Source organism: Stegostoma tigrinum, chromosome 32 (genome assembly GCF_030684315.1).
Source record: "Stegostoma tigrinum isolate sSteTig4 chromosome 32, sSteTig4.hap1, whole genome shotgun sequence".
NCBI classification, from domain to species: domain Eukaryota; kingdom Metazoa; phylum Chordata; class Chondrichthyes; order Orectolobiformes; family Stegostomatidae; genus Stegostoma; species Stegostoma tigrinum.
This window is the reverse complement of record NC_081385.1, coordinates 38,880,007-38,892,947: the sequence shown is the minus strand read 5'-3', so window position 1 is coordinate 38,892,947 and position 12,941 is coordinate 38,880,007. Positions and strand designations below refer to the sequence as shown.

The window sequence follows — 12,941 nt, the reverse complement described above, 5'->3', positions numbered from 1 at the left end:
GGTTGGGGAACAATGAGATCGCAGGCTGTGGGTGGAATGTCCCCTGAGGTGATCATGTGGGAGATGATGGTTTGGTGCTCGGGGGAAGGGCCATGATCCAGGGTGCAGTAGGAGGTGGTGTTGGAGAGTTGGCGTCTGGCCTCAGCAATGTAGAGGTCAATGCGCCATTCTACAACTGCGCCTCCCTTGTCTGCGGGTTTTATAATGAGGTTGGGATTGGACCGGAGGGAGCGGAGGGCTGCACGTTTTGCAGGGGAGAGGTTGGAGTGGGTGACGGGGTGCAGAGTTTAAGGCGATTGATGTCTCGATGGCAGTTGGAGATGAAGAGGTCGAGGGAGGGTAGGAGGCCTGGTGGTGGTGTCCAGGACGAGGACCTGATTTGGAGGCGGATGGAGGGATCAGTAGAGGGAGGGTTAGGCTCTCGGTTAGAGAAGTAAGCATGGAGGCCGAGGCAGCGGAAAAACTGCTCGATGTCTAAATGTGATTGGTATTCATTGATGTGTGGGTGGAGGGGGACAAAGGTGAGCCCCTTACTGAGGACTGACTGCATTTTTGAATTCTCTACTGCCAACCATCTACTTACATCCTCTCCCCATCTTATTCCTCCACATGAGCCTCACCTCATACAAATGTGGGGACTTTTGTTCACTAAGATTGAGGTCATCAATCTGTCTGTCTTTATATTAGCCTACTCGTCCAAACATCCTCTAAGCTTCCTTGTCGCCCGGTTCTAAACACAATTTTTTCTTAGTTTCTTGAGAACAAGTGCTTACCTCAAGTCCAGAGGAACAAGTCATTGCACATGCTGAAAACAAACTGAAAACAACAAATGCTGGAGATCACAGCAGGACAGATAGTATTCATGGGGAGGCAGCAAGCTAATGTTCAGAATCTAGATGACTCCTCAGAGCTGAAGTCAAGTGTCGCAGGGATGGGGGGCAGCATTTATACTATAGTTTGGGGAAATGTTAGTGAGCATAGGGTGCTGGTGGAAAAGTGATGTTGATAGTTTAGATTAAATGATTGGAATGTGAGAATGGCAGAACAATGGTATGTCTCCTGCCAGACCTGAATGATGGCTAACGTATATTCCCCTAACTTCTTAATGGCCCCTCTCTTATTCAGACTCCCACCTCCTGCCAAACTAGTTAAACATCTTTCAGTTCAAGTGCAATTTGTCCCTCTTGTACATGTCCCCTCTACTCCAGAAGAGATCCTAATGATCCAAAAACTGAAAACCCTGACCCCTACACCAGCTCCTTAGCCACGTATTCATCTTGCCTATCTTTCTCTTTCTATCCTCACTGGCGCATTGCTCTGGGAGTAATCTGGAGATCACTACCCTTGAGGTAAAAACAGAAAGAACTTTGGATGCTGTAAATCAGGAACAAAAACGGAAGTTGCTGGAAAAGTTCAGCAGGTCTGGTAGCAGCTGTGAAGAAACAATTGGAGTTAACATTTCGGGTCCAGTGACCCTTTCTCAGAATGACCCTTGAGGTCCTGCTTTTTAACTTCTTGCCTAACTTCCTATACTCATTTCGCAGGGCCCCATCCCTTTGTCTATCTGTGTCATTCATACTGTTGTGCACAATGATCTTTGGCTGTTCACCCTCCCGCTTCAGAATGTTCTGCAACTCCTGAGAGACATCCTTGACCCTGGCACCTGGGAGACAACATACCTGGTGTCTCTTCAGTAGCAGCAGAATTTCCTGTCTGTCCCCTTCACAATTAAGTTTTCTGTCAGTATCGCTCTGTCTGACTACACCACTGACCTGACAGCTGCTGCTAGCCCAGAAAGCTCATCCCCACCCAACAGTATCCAAAGTAGTAAACGTGTTATTGAGGGGAATAGCCACAGGGGAACCCTGCATGACCTGCCTTTCCCCTTTACCTCTTCTATGATCACCCAGCTACCTGCAGGCTGCACCTTATATTGATCACTTCACCATAGCTCTTATCAATGATGTTTTCAGCGTCCTGGATTGTCCTGAATACATCCAGCTCCAGCTCCAGTTCCCTAATGCAGTCTGTCAGAAGATGCAACCTGATGCACTTCTCACAGATGTAGCCACCAGGAAGTCTCCCTGATCTCCCACATCCAGTATGCCACTGCCCAAACTGCCAACCCCACTGCCTTTGATCTGGACAGAAAGAAAGTAGAGTTAAAGAGCACCTACCTGGTTTAACCTGTCGCTCTGCTCAGTCTCCTCATGCCGAAACCTCTCCAGCAAAGGTTTCAGCATTTCCAATCTAACACACGCCCACTTTCTAAATGGCTACTCCATTATACACCTTTACTTTGCCAGTTGTTTTCCTCACAGAGACCCTTTGTTTTGTTCATAGGATGAGGGACAGTGGGAAACACCAATCTATTGGCTAGAGAAGAACTGTAATTTGCAACTACTAATGTTATTTCTTATTTACTACTTTATATTAACAAGAACTGTAACATTGAACATTTAACTTATTTCTTTATTTTTATACTTTTTACCGAAGATTTTGTACCTAAGATGGCACCATGAATGTTGATATTGTGAACTTTTTCACTGTCCTCCTCTATCCCTATACTTGAGTACATATGACAATAAATTCTAAATTCTAATGCTGTGCCATTATTTTAGAAAGGCTGAAAGGAAAAGTCAGGGAACTACAGACTGGTGAACCTCATGTCAGTAATGTGTAAGTTGTTGGAAGGATTTCTGAGCAACAGGATTTACATGCACTTGGAAAGGCAAGGACTAATTAGGGATAGCAAGTATGGCTTTGAACTTGAGAAATCGTGTCTCACAAACTTGATTTATTTTCTTTGAAGAGGTAACCAAGAAGATACATGAAGGCAGAGCATTTGACATAGTCTACGTGGACTTTGGCAAGGCCTTTGACAAGGTACGACAGGGTGGTCTAATTATTAAAGTTAGATCACATGAGAACTAGGGAGAGGCAAGCCAGTTGGTTTCAAAATTGGCTTAATGGTAGGAGACAGAGCATGGTGGGAGAGGGTTGTTGTTCAGACTGGAGGCCTATGCTGCAAGGATCAGTGCTGGGTCCACTGTTGTTTGTCACTTATATGAATGATTTGGGTGAGAATATAGGATACATGGTTAGTATGTTTGTGGATGAATCCAAAATTGTTTTGGTGGACATTGAAGAAGGATATGTAAGAGTACAGCAGGATCTTGATCAACTGGGCCAATAGCCCGAGGAATGGCAAATTGACTTTATTTTAGATAAATGCGAGGTGCTGCATTTTAGTAAGACACATCAGTGTAGGACTTACATAACTGATGGTAGAGCACTGGGCAGTGTTGTCAAACAGAGAGATCAAGAGATGCAGGTACATTGTTCCCTACTCACATGACACTAGGTTATAGCCCAACAGGTTTATTTGAAATCACAAGCTTTTGTAGTACTGCCCCTTCATCAGGTGAAGTGAAGAGAGTGTCGCACCCCATCCAATGTTGGCACCTCCACAACACTGTTCCTTGAAAGAGACTTCACAGGTAGACATGGTGATGAAAAGGACACTTGGCATACTTGGCTTCATTGGTCAGAGCATTGAGCACAGGAGTTGAGACATCATGTTACAGCTGGATACGATATTGTGTTACAAAGTTGTGTAGAATACTCGTGAAGTGGAAGGCAGGAAGTTAGAATTTGTTTGTAAAACTGATAGTGGGGAAAAGCAGTGCATGGTCCTTTTAAAAGGTTGCACTTTGTCTGTGCTTGGAAGCTTCAAGTACTGGACAGAGAGCCCAAATAGATACAAATATATCAAAAGTCCTTACAATAGTCAGGCAAAAGAGAAGTCTTGTTTTAACGTTTTGGCAACAAGTTGGACTCAGCTAACTAATTTCAACCAAGCACTTAGCAATTGAAAGCCAACTGCATTTAAATTTGATGGTTTTGACAACCTTGGACCAATGCTATTGTAAGGACATCCATGTCATCCAAGGTATATAAGGAGAGGATTTTTGAAAATTGGGGCGACAGCCAACCGCCATCTGAAATGAAAGCAAATCTGCCATCTGAGAAGTAAACTTAGCTCTCACACAAAATCATTAAGGTCTCTTAAAAAAAAGGCACCACAGCACTTCTAGCTAAAAGCCTTCACATGGAAAACATCCTTGATTGCAGGATCAATGGAAGAAAGGCATTTATGACTGGAGAGAAGGCAAAGCATTCTGGAAGATACATTCTGTGTGGACTTTGAGAGACTAAGTTCTAATTTATTGTTTTCTTATTATTTGGATTTATATCAGCAGGACTTGTGTTTACTGGAATAGCATACCAGTGAAGAATTTAGTTCCATTAGGGAATAGTTAAGAGATAGCTGGGTATTGTTTGGTTTGTTAGTAGTTCTGTTAATTTGTTCACTGTTAGGGTTAAATAAATAATTTCTTACTTGTTGCTTATAAATTGAGTATCAGGGATTCTTTTGATTTAACTAATCTTTTAACAGATTACAGAGGGCAGGGCAAACCTTTTTGGGTGTTTCGAGTTTAACTATTAACTACTCCTGCCATAACAGATTGGGGCTGGTGTTTCAGGTTAATTTTCAGAGGTATTTGACATTCCTCCATAATAGATTGGTGGCACATTTACAGGTTCTGGATGGATTTGGACAGATCAAGTCTGGGATCTGGCCAGTTCATGCATGGGATGTGAATGGATCTGATTGGGTTTGGACATATTTAAACAGAATTGAGAATTAGTTTCCTTAGACTTTAAATAAAACTTGTGAGAAAAATCTGTTTAATTTTGGTGACTTGTCATTAGTTAAACTAAAAGTGAGGGAAATGGTTTTTAACATCGGTAAAGAGGGCCTTGGGTTTGAAAATGCTTCCCAAATTTGCCAAGAAAGTTTAAAAATATAGAGGAAGGATATGCTGATAGAATTAGCAAAGAGGCTAGAATCAGGTTGAACTAAGGATGGATAGGATAGGACTATATTTGTAGAACATAGAACAATACAGCACAGTACAGGCTCTTCGGCCCATGATGTTGTGCCGACCTATTATCCTACTCAAGAATCAAACTACCCTGCATACCTTACATTTTACTGTCATCCATGTGCCTGTCCAAGAGTTGCTTAAAAAAATCATAACTCTGCGATGACTGGGAACCAAACCCCAGTCAACTGCTTGAAAGGCAGCTATGCTCACCACTATTCCACCATCGTTGCATTCCTTGGAACATGGGAGATTGAGGGGTGACCTTATTGAAGTGTATAAAATCACGAGGGACATAAATAGGATGAAGGTACTCAGAGAGTAGTAAGGGAATGGAACGCTTTGCCTGCAACGGTTGTAAATTCGCCAAATTTAGGTACATTTAAGTCGTCATTGGATGAGCATATGGATGTACATGGAATAGTGTAGGTTAGATGGGCTTCAGGTCGGTATGACAGGTCAGCACAACATCGAGGGCCGAAGGGCCTGTACTGTGCTGTAATGTTCTATATGTTCTGTGAATACATATTACCTTTTTTCCCCAGAGATGGAGAATTGAAAATTAGTGGGCACAGGTTTAAGGTGAGAGGGGGAAGATTTAGGAAGGACCTGAAGGCAACTTCCTCACACAGAAAGTAGTTCATATATGGAATGAGCTGTTGGGGAAAGTGGTTGAGGCAGGTATAATAGCAACATTTAAAAAATGTTTGGATAGGTACATGGATGGGAAGGGTTTATAGGGATATGGACGAAATGTGGGCAAGTGGAAATAGGCACCATAATCAACATGGACCAGTTTGGGCCGAAGGGCCTGTTTTCATGTTGAATTACTGTATGATTCAATGACTAGGGAGAATAATAAAGCTGAAATTATAATGGGGTTGGTTGAGCATTTAAGTGTATCAGAGATGGAGGCGAGTGCTGGAGTTAGAAAAAAATTAAACTGAAAATTAGACAATTGAAGTTAGAAGATAAAGAAAAGGAAAGAAGAACCAGGGCAGAACAGTGAGGAAGGCAAAGAAGAGCTATGATAGAAGTGAAAGAAAGGGAGTGAATGTTCTTAGCTGAGCAAAAGGACAAAGAGTGTTTGAACTTCAGAAGTTGCAAATTAAACAGGCAAATCAATTTAAAAGGATGGAGATGAAGGTAGAAGGTAGCCTTAGTGAGGAAGAGGGTGATAATGAGCAAGCCCATTGTAGCCAAAGACCTAGTAGGGATATTTACAAAGTTATCACAATGTTACCAAAATTCACTGAAAAAGATATTGAAGCCTTTTTCATTTCATTTGAGAAACTGGCTAGACAGATGAATTGGCCAGAGACTGTGTGGATAATATTTATTCAAACCAAATTTGTAGGCAGGGAGAATGACGCATTTGCAGTGCTGTCAGAGAAGATGGCAAGAGATTATGAAGGTGTTAAGTAGGCTATTTTGAGTGCCTACGTATTGGTACTAGAAGCATTTTGAAAACAGTTCAGAAACATAAAGAAGGCACCAGGTCAGAGTTATGTCAAGTCTGGAAGAATTAAATATAGCAACTTCAATAGATGGGTGAGAGCATTAAAGATCAAAAAGCCAAATGAGGATCTTAGAGAGATTATTCTGCTGGAGGAATTTAAAAACTCACTTCCAGACATGATGAGAACTCATAAAAACTGAAAGAACTGCAGATGCTGCAAATCAGGAACAAACTTGCCTCAAACTATTATGGTATTATCCTTGTCCAACTCTATGCCCTTTTTTTTGCTTCACAAATGCTGCCAGACCTGGTGAGCTTTTCAGCAACTTCTGTTTATATTTCTGATTTACTGCATTCACTGTACTTTCATTTTTTTTTCAGTCAGCCAAACCCTATCTCATTTGTAGGATCTGATACAGCTGAGCTCTGTCATGCACAAGGAGAGTTCCCTCCTCAATATTCTCATTTTCCTCCTTGGAAGTTCCCCCAGTTCCTCAGTCTGCAGCACATCACAGAGCATTGCATGCCAGGATAGTGCAGCACACTTTGCCTGGACTATACTGGAGGAAGGCCCAGACTGATTCAAGCAGTGGAAGTTGTAATTTCAGCAGCTCTATGTTTTGTCCTATATCATCCTTGGTCAAAGCATGGATATCATTGTATCTGTGCTCTTCATCAGTCAGTGTGTTGAGCAATGGGACCATCATAGAATCCCTACAATGTGGAAGCAGGCCATTCTGAGTCAACACTGACCCTATGAAAAGCATTCCACCCAGATCAACACTGTTGGGTTCGCTTTTCAGAGACCCTCACGGACTTGACGCAAGAGCAAGATACTGACCTGCTTACAAAAACACAATCCTTTATTATTAAGCAAGTACATCACTGTACATAACCCAGTACAGGATGCTGAGTATGGTGAGCGATTCTCCCCGAACAGGGGACAGTACTCGCTTTTATACCCTTGGAGTTGGCAGATACATAAAACAATTACTACATCTGAGAACAGGATACAGCTTTGATCATCACGAAGCGTATGATAACGACAAGATGCATTTGCAATTCGTGACAACTGCCTTGCTTGATCAAGGGTCACTGACCTAGCCATTTCAGCAGAAACAGGGGTAGGCGACAGTGTGGGTAGAGCCATAAAAATTACAGAGCTTAATGCCATTTGATTTTACAGATGTTTCACAACCCTACAGATGCTTCACACACAATCCTATTTTGGCAGGAAGTTAAGATAGTGTTCACATGCCCCTGTATGAGGAGCATAAACATTCGTGGGATGTTAACCCATTAACATCTCATTCCCTCCTTTTATCATTCCATGATAACCTATATTGGGGCCGAGAAGGGAGCTACTAGTCTGTCGGTAATAATTCTGCAACGAGAGTTCAGGCATACCAGGAGTATGCAGCAAACAATTATGACAATCAATCATACCCCGTTTCTACATGGGTGCAATTACAAATCCCACAAGTCCACTGTATGCCTGAAGTCAAATTTACCGGGCTTGATTCCAAACAGGGGCCGTTCAGTAGCCGTCCTTTAGTTGTACAAATTCGTTTTACACACTGACGGGGCCAGGGAGCATCATGGGGATGGTTAGTGATATTTACTGAGGCATATACACCACAACCTCCAGTACCATTAAAATAAAGTGGATAGCTGGTAGGATCCACACAGTTAGCCCCCTACTTCCCAGACTTAGGTTTAGTACCTGTACAATTAACTATCAATTCCACACATTGACCCTGCACATTGACCCCTCCTCCAAGCTCCTCCCTCCCCTTGGCAAGGCTCACCAGAATAATCTACTTAATAGAGTTGGTGAGGGTTCCATCCTGGGATTGCTACAAATAAAGCCTGTACGGACTGTGCTAGAGGATAACACACTGTTCGATTACCATGCAGTTGGATATGTGTCTTATAAAACAAATTGTCCTCCAGGCCTAATACCACAAGGGTGGCCATGATACCGCAGAGTGTGAGTGTAGTCTTTAGGCCATCTGTGGGCCCCATCGTTTACAGTCACTGAGACGGATCCAGCGACTCTGTCCTCGGACTTTGACTGCCGTTGGTGTCTGAAGGAGTATTTGGGGGTGCTTTTCACCTGGGTCCAAGTCTGGAGCGATCCCAGTCTGTGATCAGCATGAGGTCTCACATTTGCAGTCTGGGGGGTTCATTCTGGTCGACTGAACTCTGATCTGTCGTTTGTGATGTTGTTCTGAAGGCGTGCTTTACCTGTGAATGGAGCGACTTTGGAGGCAATGTTAGCTGCTGAAAGTACTTCTGCATTTCCTCTCCCATAAAATTTAAGTCTACGTGGGCAGGTGGATCTGTGTCGGCACCCCAATGGGTCCCACTGGATTGGCCATAGGCTATCTCTGCCGCCAAGAGTCCAGTAGTGGAGTGGGGTATTATTCTCATGTGGTACAGTGCAAGGGGCAAAGCCCTTAACCAGTTAAGGCCAGTTTCAGATGTTAGCTTAGTCAATTTAGCTTTGAAAGTTCCATTAGCTCTTTCCACTATCCCTGCCGCCTGGGGGTGGTAGGCACAGTGGAATTGTTGTTGGATGCGTAATGCATCACACAATTCCTTATTAATCTTTCCGACAAAGTGGGGGCCATTATCCAAACTAATTTGTCGAGGAAATCCAAACGTTGGTATTACTTCAGTTAATAACAGTTTACCACCATCAAGGCTTTGTTATTTGTCGTTGGGAAAGTCTCTATCGATCTACTGAATACATCGACAATCACAAGACAATACTTATAGCAGTGTACACACGGTAATTCAATAAAATCTAGCTGAATACATTCAAACTGTCCACCTGACAAGGGTGTTCTTCCTGGTGAGCATCTCACCCCCTGACCAACATTGATTTGCTGGCATGTCAAACATGATGCGATACAAGACTGGGCTGCCTCAGTCAGTCAGAGGTGCCACCAGGAGCATGATACTACTCATTCCCTCCTTGCAAGGGTATCAGAATGAAGACAATCAATGAGCAAAGGCAACAAAGCATCAGGTATACACACTTGGCCGATTAGTGTAACCCGAAGGCCTGATGACGCAGAATGCGAACATCCATGCTCCTTCCAAATGTTCTTTTTGGAGGCAGGGGCCATCCCCCTGTCAGCCCTGAAAAGTGACAATATCTGGCATGCCCATCGTGTTTGAAGCAGGCAAGCGATTTATCACCTGCTTGCTCATAGAGAGCACAATAAAAGTGTGATCTACAGTAGGTTGTTTGGCAGCCCGATCAGCCCGAGCGCTGCCCTGCATAACTACAGAGTCATCGGAGGCATGGGCAGCGCATTTGATAATGGCCAACTGTTTAGAGAGAAGGATTGCCTGAAGAAGGCTGCGGATATACAAAGAATTCTGGATGGGCATGCCCGAGGATGTTAAAAACCCACGCTGAGACCATAGCTGGCCAAAGTCGTGGGAGATGCCAAAGGCAGACCGAGAGTCAGTGTATATATTTGCTGACTTCCCTGAGGCTAGAATGCAAGCTTGGGTGAGGGCAAAAAGTTCTGTTTTCTGACCAGACACTGGGGCGGGGGGGATCAAACGCTGCCAATTTTAATGCAGAGGCGGTCTTAACAATCGTGGATCCGGAGAGGCGGGCACCCAAGGGGGACATGGAGCAACTGCCGTCAATAAGCAAGACAAGATCCAGAGTAGGGAGAAGGGCGTCAGTAAGGTCTGGGTGGGGAGAGGTTAGAAGTTGGTTCCTTAGTAAGCAGTCATGTGGGAGTTCTAAGACCTCATCTGGGGGGGTGCTCAAAAAGAGCAGAAACAGAATGCCAAGAGGGGATTGTCAAGGAGTGCGACTTTGTAGCGGCTTAAGCATGCCTATGTAAGGTGTTGAGTCTGGTGGGAGGTGAGAAGGGTTGCAGTGGCATGTGAGGTATAGATGGTAAGAGTCTGGTGGAGAGTAACGTTAGAGGCTGCAGTGACTAAAGAATAAATCGCAGGAAGAATCTGAGAACAAGGAGGTAATCCCAGAGCTACAGAGTCCAGGCGGGTAGAGCAGTAGGCAACCGTTCATTTGCGATCACCATGAGTCAGTGTCAAGACTCCAGTAGCACATCCATCCAAAATATTAACATATAGTTGGAAAGGCCTGCCATATAAAGGTCTCCCCAAAGCCAGGGCCACAGCAGGGGCTGCTTTTAAGTCTGTAAAGTCTGACTGTTGTTCGTCAGAGAGGGTGAAAGTTTTGGGGTCTTTACAAGAAGCCAAAGGGGTCAGTAGTTTAATGAGTAAAGTTACATCAGGGAGCCATGGTCGACAGTAACTAACCAATCCTAAAGAGGCCCTCATTTGCTGAGGGATGGTGGGAAAGGGGGTCATAAGAATAGGTGAAATACATTCAGGGGTGAGCGTACCGTGGCGGTGGTAAGGATACAGGCAATTTCTGAGGCTCATGGTGGTGTTGGGATGCCTGTAGGTGTTGTTTGGTCAAAGATGGGTAGAGTTGTGGAGGAGGTCGTGGTCCTGGTGGGGCAGGGGGTGCCTTCTCCAGTCCTTCTCGTCTTGCTCATCTGTGTCCTTACTCTGGAACAACATCGGCAAGCCAGATATGTGACCCTAGACACTATGGACAGCAACTTCAACACCTCCCACAACTTAGGGTTTCCCTCATTCTCACATACGCTAACCGATGCAAAGGGGTTCCGGCACCTGACTTATCCAACATCTGAGATAATGGGAACTGCAGATGCTGGAGAATCCGAGATAACAAAGTGTGGAGCTGGATGAACACAGCATTCTCTCCCCATCCCCTTTTTCTGCTAAAGGGCCTAGGCCCGAAACGTCACCTTTTGTGATCCTGAGATGCTGCTTGGCCTGCTGTGTTCATCCAGCTCCACACACTTTGTCTTCCAACATCTGTCCCATTTTAACGCTTCAACTTCTTATTTATCTCTATATACTAGTCCAGTGTCCTTGGTCTCCACACCCACTTCGGGGTCCTGACCTTCACGTGGGGGATTTCCCCTCTTAACAATCGGCCTAAGGCAGGGTGGTTGAGATAGACACTGTAGTTATCCTTTACCTTAGGTACTACGTTCCAGGGACTCAAACCCCGGTATTGGAGGACTCTAACCTCTGAATGCCAGGGGGACTCTAACCTCCCTGCCAAATTAAATTTATCAATCTGTACTGACCTTGGAACTCGAACCCCAGTCACCGGGGGACTCTATCCTCCCAGAATTAGTTTGTCAATCTGTACTGACCTGGGGACTCTAACCTCCCGGACTTAGTTCATGATAGCACTGGGAACTCTAACCTCCAGGCATAGGATCAATCAGTGTACAAGATCGTGAGTCGTCTCAGAGTTCTATCAGTACAGAGCCACGTAGGGATGAGGGGTCGGACAGGTGGTAGGTTAGTGAGAGAGACCAAGGTGAATCATACCTTGTGGGCCCATTTGTCTCATGTCACTGACACTTGAATGATCACTTCTTCAGTCCTCCATATAAGACCGCTGTACGTGTTGGAACCCTGCTTGCTGCGCCAAAGTTAGGTTCATTTTTCAGAGACACTCACGGACTTGATGCAAGAGCAAGACACTGACCTGCATACAAAAACACAACCCTTTGTAATTAAGCAAGCACAAGCTACGGAGGATCATACAAGCTGCGAAGGATCACTGTGCGTAACCTGGCAAAGAATGCTGAGTATCGTCAGTTATTCTTCCCCGAACAGGGGACAGTTCCCGCTTTTATACCCTTGGAATTGGGAGATCACAAAACAGTTACTACATCTGAGGATAGCTTACAGCTTTGATCGTCACAAAGTGATAACGACAGGATGCAATTTCAAGTGGTGATAACAGCTTGGCCTGATCAAGGGTCACTTGGCCTGATCAAGGCTCAACTGACCTGGCCACTTCAGCAGAAACAGGGGTAGGCAGCAGTGTGGGTAGAACGATAAAGATTACAGAGCTTAATGCCATTTGATTTTACAAATGTTTCACGCCCCGACAGATGTTTCACACACAATCCTATTTGGGCAGGAAGTTGAGACAGTGTTCACATACCCCTGTATGATGAACATAAAAATTCATGGGACGTTAACCCATTAACAACTCAACACTGTCTCTGTAATGGTACATTTATCATTAATTACCTAATCTGCACACCCTAGACACGATGGACAATTTAGTATAGCTAATCCACCTATCCTGCACATTTTATGGACTGTGAGAGGAGACTGGAACACCTAGAGGAAATCCATATGGACATGGAGAGAATGTCCAAACTTCACACAGACAGTCACTCGAGGGTGGAATTCAACCCAAGTCTCTGGCCCTGTGAGACAAGCAGTGCCAACCACTGAGACACCACGCTGCCCCAACCAACTATGTTCGCACTGGGTATCCCTTAACCACAGCATCCAGCCTTGTAAGGTTCCTCGACCCTCACGTGTACCAGGTACAAGAGTGCTCCAGCATGGATTGTTGGTAACTGCTGTAAGCATACACTTCCAGGAAATGGTAATGGTGATCACAGATCCTC

The 12,941-nt window shown here is 44.5% G+C and overlaps 1 long non-coding RNA gene across 1 annotated transcript in view; it reads left to right on the top strand.

Annotated features, from left to right (window-relative positions):
• The window catches only part of LOC125467050 (uncharacterized), a 94,586-nt gene that overhangs the window by 22,596 nt on the left and 59,049 nt on the right, over positions 1-12,941 (top strand). The window lies entirely within an intron of this gene.